Genomic DNA, 7,590 nt, shown 5'->3' on the forward strand with positions numbered 1-7,590 from the left:
TGGGTGGCTCAGTGGGTTAAGCCGCTGCCTTCGACTCAGGTCATGATCTCAGGGTCCTGGGTCCGAGTCCCGCATCGGGCTCTCTGCTCAGCAGGGAGCCTGCTTCTCTCTCTGCCTGCCTCTCTGTCTACTTGTGATCTCTTTCTGTCAAATAAATAAATAAATAAAAATCTAAAAAAAAAAAAATTTTAAAAAACAGACTCATATATACTGAGCAAACTGCTGGTTACCAGAGGGGGACAAACTGGTGAAGGGTATTAAGTTTACATCTATTGTAATGAGCACTAACTAATGTACAGAATTGCTGAATCACTATATTGTACACCTGAAACTAATATAACCCATAGGTTAATTGAGAGACAACCAAGAGTTAGGAAGGGTTAAACAAAGGATAAAGTTCATCTCCTGTAGGAGATGACTCCTTTAAGTTAAGATGAGGTGGTTGTTTTATCTAGAAACCAACACAGAGAGTCAAGGAAAATGGAAAATCAGGGGAAATTTTACTAACAACAGAACAAGACAAAACCCCAGAAAAATACCTTAATGAAACACAGATAAATGACTTATAGAGTTAAAATAACAGTCATAAAGATGTTCACCAAGGTTAAGAGAACAATGAATGAACAAAGAGAAAATTTCAACAAAAAGATAAAAAAAATATAAGAAAGTACCAAACAGAAGTCACAAAGCTGAAGAATACAATAATTCAACTGAAAAATACACTTAGAGGGGTTCAAGAATAGGCTAGGCAAAACTGAATAAAGGATCAGCAAGTTCTTTAAAGACATGGCAGTGCACTCAATCAATCAGAGAAACAAAAAGAAAAAAGAATGAGAAACAGGGAAGATAGTTTAAGGGATTTATGGGAAAACATCAACAGGAACAATATTTTCAGTAGAGGAGTCCCAGAAAAAGAGAGAGAGAAAGGAGTAGAAAACTCATTTGAAGAAATAATGGCTGAAAACTTCCTTAACCTGGAGAAGGAAACAAATATCTAGATCCAGGAATCCCAGAGAGTTCCAAGTAAGATGAACTCAAACAGACCCCACACCAAGACACATTATAATTAAACTGTCAAAAGTTTAAAAAAAAAAAAAAGGAGAGGATCTTAAAAGCAGCAAGAGAAAAACTTGTTATGTATAAGGACATGCCACTAATACTATCAGCAGATTTTTTAGGACAGACTTTGCAGGACAGAAGGGAGTGGCATGACAAATTCAAAGTTCTCAAAGGAAAAAACTGCCATATAAGAATACTACACCCAGCAAAGTCCTTCAGAATTGAATGAGAGATAAAGTCATCCAGATAAGCAAAAGGCAAAGGAGTCAGTGCCACTAGACAAACTTCCAAGAAAACGTTAAAGGGATTTAAGCCAAAATGAGGGGTACTAATTAGTAAGAGGAAATATATATGAAAGTATAAATTTCAGTAGTAAAGACAAATATATAGTTAAATTCAGAATAATCTAATATTATGATGCTGATGGGTTAATCACTTGTCAATCTAGTTATGAAGGTTAAAAGACAAAAATAGTAAAAATAATACTACATAACTAATACTAATAACTATAACTATGTAACAAAACATCACAATTACAATAATTTGTTACTGGATACACAAGATTTAAATTGTGACATCAAAAACAAAATGTGGGGCGGGGAGAGTAAAAATATAGAGCTCTAAAATGCATTCAGATGAGACTATAGGGGAAGATGGTGGTGAAGTAGGAAGATCTTGGCTCACCTTGACCCACAAATACAACTTGATTAGTATCAAATCATCCTAAATACCCCCCAAACTGATCTGAAGATTGGCAGAACAAACAACTAAAGGTAGAGAAGAGTCCACATCAAAGAAGGTAGTAGGTGTGGGGATGCAGCTTGGGAAAAAAATGGACTGTGGCCACTGTAGTGGGAGGGAGCCACAGTCATGGAAAAGGGCAAGAGACAGTCTAGCACATAGGTAGGTGCATGGGAAAAATGAATGCCCATAGCAATTCGCTTAGAAAGCAAGAGAGCCCAGATTTCATGAGCTCTTGCAACTCATGGGGGGCTAAGGCCTGGAGTTTTAAAAGGTCACCATGCTGGCTCTGGGAGAGCTTGGAGGACATTAGGGCTGCTCTTGGAAAAAAGGCTGGGCAAACAGCCCATAGACATACAGCACGGAAACTGCAATCTGATGTGTGTCTGAGGCACAGAGTGTGGAGTTTAGTTGCTAATCTCAGTGCAGTCCCAGAGAGGGAGCACTCAAAGTGAGATCCCTCCGAGAACAAAGGAACTAATAGCCGCTATTTCCCTCCCCTGCCCCTCAGCATAAACAGAGCTACCTATGGGAACCAGTGCAGGGAGGGCCAACACTCACTACCTATTTTGCTTACATCAAGCCCCAACCTGCTGCACTCAAGAAAAACCACCCTTTTCCGTCATGCTTACCTCAATCCCACCACAGTGGGGTCCCCTCTCCAAGAAGACGAACCCAAACCCCTGCCAACACCTCATCTCCTAAACCGGGAGTTTTGAGAGGCTTTAGTTCCAGTGGCAGTGGCCACTGGGCTCATTTCACAAGTAGACCAGAGTACGCCTTAGTTAAAATTCACCACATTCAGGCCAAGGACCAAACACTATTCACAGCAGACAAAGAGAGCCTCTGCAGATGACTGGCCTAAAGGATAAAGCATCCAGGATACAATAGCAGAGAGCACACAGCACACATTAGAGACACTCCCAGAAGTGCCAGGGCCTGGGGAATGAAAGACATTACACTGCAGGGCACTACAGAATCTCTTCTTCACAAAGCCATTACCCTCAAGAACAGGAGACATAGCTGAATTTCCTAACACAAAAAAACAGGCACAGAAACTTGGGCAAAATGAGGAGACAAAGAAATGTGTCCCAAATGAAAGACCAGGGCAAGGCCATAGCCAGAGATGTAAGTGAAACAGAAATAAGCAACATGCCTGATGGAGAATTTAAAGCAATGATAATAAGAATATTCACTGGACTTGAGAAAAGAATAGAGTACATCAGTGAGACCAGCAACACAGAGATAAGAAATAATACAGAAGAAATAAAGGACTCAATAAATGATATAAGAACCATGCTGAAGGAATGAACAGCCTGGAAGAAGAACCAATTAATGACTTAGAAGCCAGAGTAATGGAAAGTAATCAAGCTGAATAAAAGAGAGAAAAAAATAATTATGCAAAATGAGATTAGACTTAGGGAATTCAGTGACTCCATCAAACATAATAACATTTGTATTATAGGAGTCCCAGAAGAAGAGACAGAGAAGGGAGCAGAAAATTTATTTGAAGAATAAATCTGGAACAGGAAACAGATATCCAGATCCAGGAGGCAGAGAACTCCCAACAAAATCAATGAAAGAAGATCCACACCAAGACATATTGTATTTAAAATGGCAAAATATGGGGTGCCTTGGTGGCTCAGTGGGTTAAAGCCTCTGCCTTTGGCTCAGGTCATGATCTCAGGGTCCTGGGATCGAGCCCCGCATCAGGCTCTCTGCTCAGCAAGGAGCTCGCTTCCCTTCCTCTCTCTGCCTGCCTCTCTGCCTACTTGTGATCTCTGTCTGTCAAATAAATAAATAAAATCTTTAAAAAAATAAAAAATAAAAATAAATAAAATGGCAAAATATGGAGCACCTGGGTAGCTCAGTTGGTTGAGCATTTGCCTTCAGCTCAGGTCATGATCCCAGCGCCCTGGGATCAAGCTCCACATCCGGCTTCCTGCTCTGCAGGAGCCTGCTTTTCCCTCTCCCTGCCACTCCCCCTGCTTGTACTCTTTCTCTCTCTCTGTCAAATAAATACATTAAATCTATAAAATAAAATAAAACAAAACAAAATAAAATGGCAAAATACAGTGATAACAAAAGATATTAAAAGCAGCAAAACAAAAGAAGGCAGATATATACAAAGGAAACCCTATAAGGCTATCAGGGGATTTTTCAGCAAAAACTTCCCAAACCAGAAGAGAATGGCATGATATATTCAAAGTGCTGAAAGAGGAAATCTTGAGCCAAGAATACTCTATCCAGCAAGGCTATCATTCAGAACAGAAGGAGAAATAAAGAGTATCCCAGACAAAGAAAAGTTCATGACCACTAAACCTTCAAGAAATATTAAAGGAAGTCTTTGAGTAGAAAGGAAAGACCAAAATAACAGTTTGAAGGTAGGAAACAAAAAGCAGTAAAAATGAATATTTCTGGTGGGGGGGAGGATGAGTCAAGGAAGTCACACACACACAAAAAAAAGAGGATGTAAAATATAACACTATATACCTAAAACGTGGAGAGAAGTAAAAAATGAGTTCAAAATTAAGTGACCATCAACTTAACATAGACTACTATATGCAGAAGATGTTATATACAAATTAATGGTAACTATAAATAAAAAACTATAATAAATATCCAAAGAATAAATAAAGAGAAATAAATCCAAATATATCACTAAAGAAAACCAGCATACCATGAAAGCAAGAAAGACAGGATTTGAAAAAAATCTTCAAAAGCAACCACCAAAAAAATGATAAATGGCAATAAAGTAACTATCGATAACTCGGAATTTAAGTGGACTAAGTGCTCCAATGAAAAGACATAGGCTGACAGAATGGATAAAAAAATAAGACCTATCTATATGCTGCTTACCAGAGACTCATCTTAGATCTAAAGACACCTGCAGATTGAAAGTGATGGAATAGAGAAACATCTGTCATGCAAATGGATGTTAAAAAAAGCTAGAGTATCAATACTTACATCAGACAAAATAGACAACAACAAAGACTATAACAAAAGACAAAGAAGGATACTGTATAATAATAAAAGGGATATTCCAACAAGAAGATATAACAATTGTAAATATTTATGGACCCAACAGAGGGGCACCCAAATACATCAAATAGTTAATAACAACATAAAGGAACTAATCAATAGTAATACAATAATCGTAGGGGACTTAAACATGGATAGATCATCTAAACGAAAATCAACAAGGAAACAATGGCTTTGAATGACACACTAGACCAGATGGATTTAACAGATATATTCAGAACATTCCATTTTAAAACAGCAGAATACACATTCAAGTGCACATAGAACATTCTCCAGAATAGATCACATATTAGGCCACAAAACAAGCAAATTCAGGAAGACCATGCACCTTTTTTGACCACAACACTATGAAACTAGATGTCAACCACAAGAAAAAAATCTGGAAAGTCCGCAAATACATGGAGGTTAAATAACATCCTACTAAACAATAACTGGGCCAAACAGGAAATAAAAGAAGAAATTAAAAAGTACATGGAAACAAATGAAAATGAAAACATAACAGTTTAAGGCCTTTAAGATGCAGCAAATAATAATAAATAAATAAATAAATAATATAATAATATTAATTTTAATAATAAATAAATAAAGCAGTTCTGAGAGGGAGATTTATAGCAATACAGGCCTACCTCAAGAAACAAGAAAAATCTCAAATGAACAACCCAACCTTACATCTAAAGGAGCTAGGCAAAGAACAACAAGCAAAACCTAATACCACCAAAGGGAGGGAGATAATAAATATTACAGCAGAAATAAATGATATAGCACTTAAAAAAAAAAACAATAGAAGAGATCAATGAAAGCAGAATCTGGTTCTTTGAAAAAAAAAAATCAATAAAACTGATAAACCCCTAGACAGACTTATCAAGGAAGAAAGAGGAAGATTCCAAATAAATAAAATCACAAATGAGAGAGGAGAAGTAACAACAAACATCACAAAAATACAAATACAAGAGTATTAGGAAGAACTATATGCCAAGAAATTGGACAGCCTAGAAGTAGTAGATAAATTCTTAGAAATATATAACCTATCAAAACAGAAACAGGAAAAAATAGAAAATTTAAACAGTCCAATTACCAGCAAAGAGATTGAATCAGTAATTAAAAAACTCCCATCAAACTAAAGTCCAGGACCAGATGGCTTCACAGACAAATTCTACAAAATATTTAAAGAGTTAAGGCCTACTCTTCCCAAACTATTCCAAAAAATAGAAGATGGGGGCACCTGGGTGGCTCAGTGGGTTAAGCCTCGGCCTTCAGCTCAGGTCATGATCTCAGGGTCCTGGGATTGAGCCCCGCATCGGGCTCTCTGCTCAGCAGGGAGCCTGCTTCCCCTCTCTCTCTGCTTGCCTCTCTGCCTGCTTGTGATCTCTGTCTGTCAAGTAAATAAATAAAATCTTTAAAAAAAAAAAAAAAGAAGATGAAGGAAAGCTTCCAAAAGCATTCATAAGGCCAGCATTACTCTGATACCAAAACCAGCTAAAGACACTACAAAAAAAGACAACTCTAGGCCAATATCTCTGATTAATATAGACTCAAATATCCTCCACAAAGTAACCAAACAATTAACAAACCAAATCCAACAATACACTTAAAAAATAATTCACCACAATCAAGTAGGATTTATTCCTAGGTTGCAAGGGTGGTTCAATATTCACAAATCAATCAATGATATATCACAATGAGAACCATTTGATCACTTCCATAGATCCAGAAAAGGCATTTGACAAAGTACAACATCCATACATGATTAAAAAAAAAAAAAAAGCCTCAACAAAAGCAGGTTTAGATGAAACATACCTCAACATAATAAAGGCCGTGTATGAAAAACCCACAGGTAACCTAATCCATAATGGGGAAAAACTGAAAGCCCTTTCCCTAAGGTCAGGAATGAGACAGGGATGTCCACACTCATCACTTTTATTCAACAGAGTACTGGAAGTTCCAACCACAGCAATCAGACAAAAAAAAATGAAATAAAAAGGCATCCAAATTGGTAAGGAAGAAGTAAAACTCTTACTATTTGCAGATGACACTATATATAGAAAACCCAAAAGACTCCATCAAAAAATTGCAAGAACTTATAAATGAATTCAGTAAATACTGTCACAGAATACAAAATCAGTATACAGAAATCCACTGCATTTCTATACACTAAAAATGAAGGAACAAAAATAGAAATTAAGAAAACAATCCCATTTACAATTGGACCAAAAATTAAAAGATACCTAGGAATAAACCTAACCAAAGACATGAAAGATCTGTACTCTGAAAACTATAAAATAATTATGAAAAAAACAGAAGGTGACATAAAGATATAGAAAGATAGTCCATGATCATGGATTGGAAAAATACTGTTAAAAGGTCTATACTACCCAAAGCAATCTACACTATAGATTAATGCAGTTAATAAAATCCCTATCAAAATACCAACAACACTTTTCATAGAACTAGAAGAAATAATCCTATGGAACCACAAAAGACCCTGAATAACCAAAGCTATCTTGAAAAAGAAATTCAGGGGACTGGGTGTTAAAGAGGGCACTGATTGTAACGATCAGTGGGTGTTATATGTAAGTGATGAATGACTAAATTCTACCCCTGAACTGAATATTACACTATATGTTAACTAACTAGAGTTTAAATAACTTGAAACCTTAAAAAAAAAAAAAAGAAAGATAATGAAAAGCAAAGCTGGAGGTATCACAATTCCAGCCTCAAGTTATATTACAAAGCTGTAGTAATCCAAAC

The sequence above is a fragment of the Meles meles genome, chromosome 5 (assembly GCF_922984935.1).
Source record: "Meles meles chromosome 5, mMelMel3.1 paternal haplotype, whole genome shotgun sequence".
In the NCBI taxonomy this organism is placed as follows: Eukaryota; Metazoa; Chordata; class Mammalia; order Carnivora; family Mustelidae; genus Meles; species Meles meles.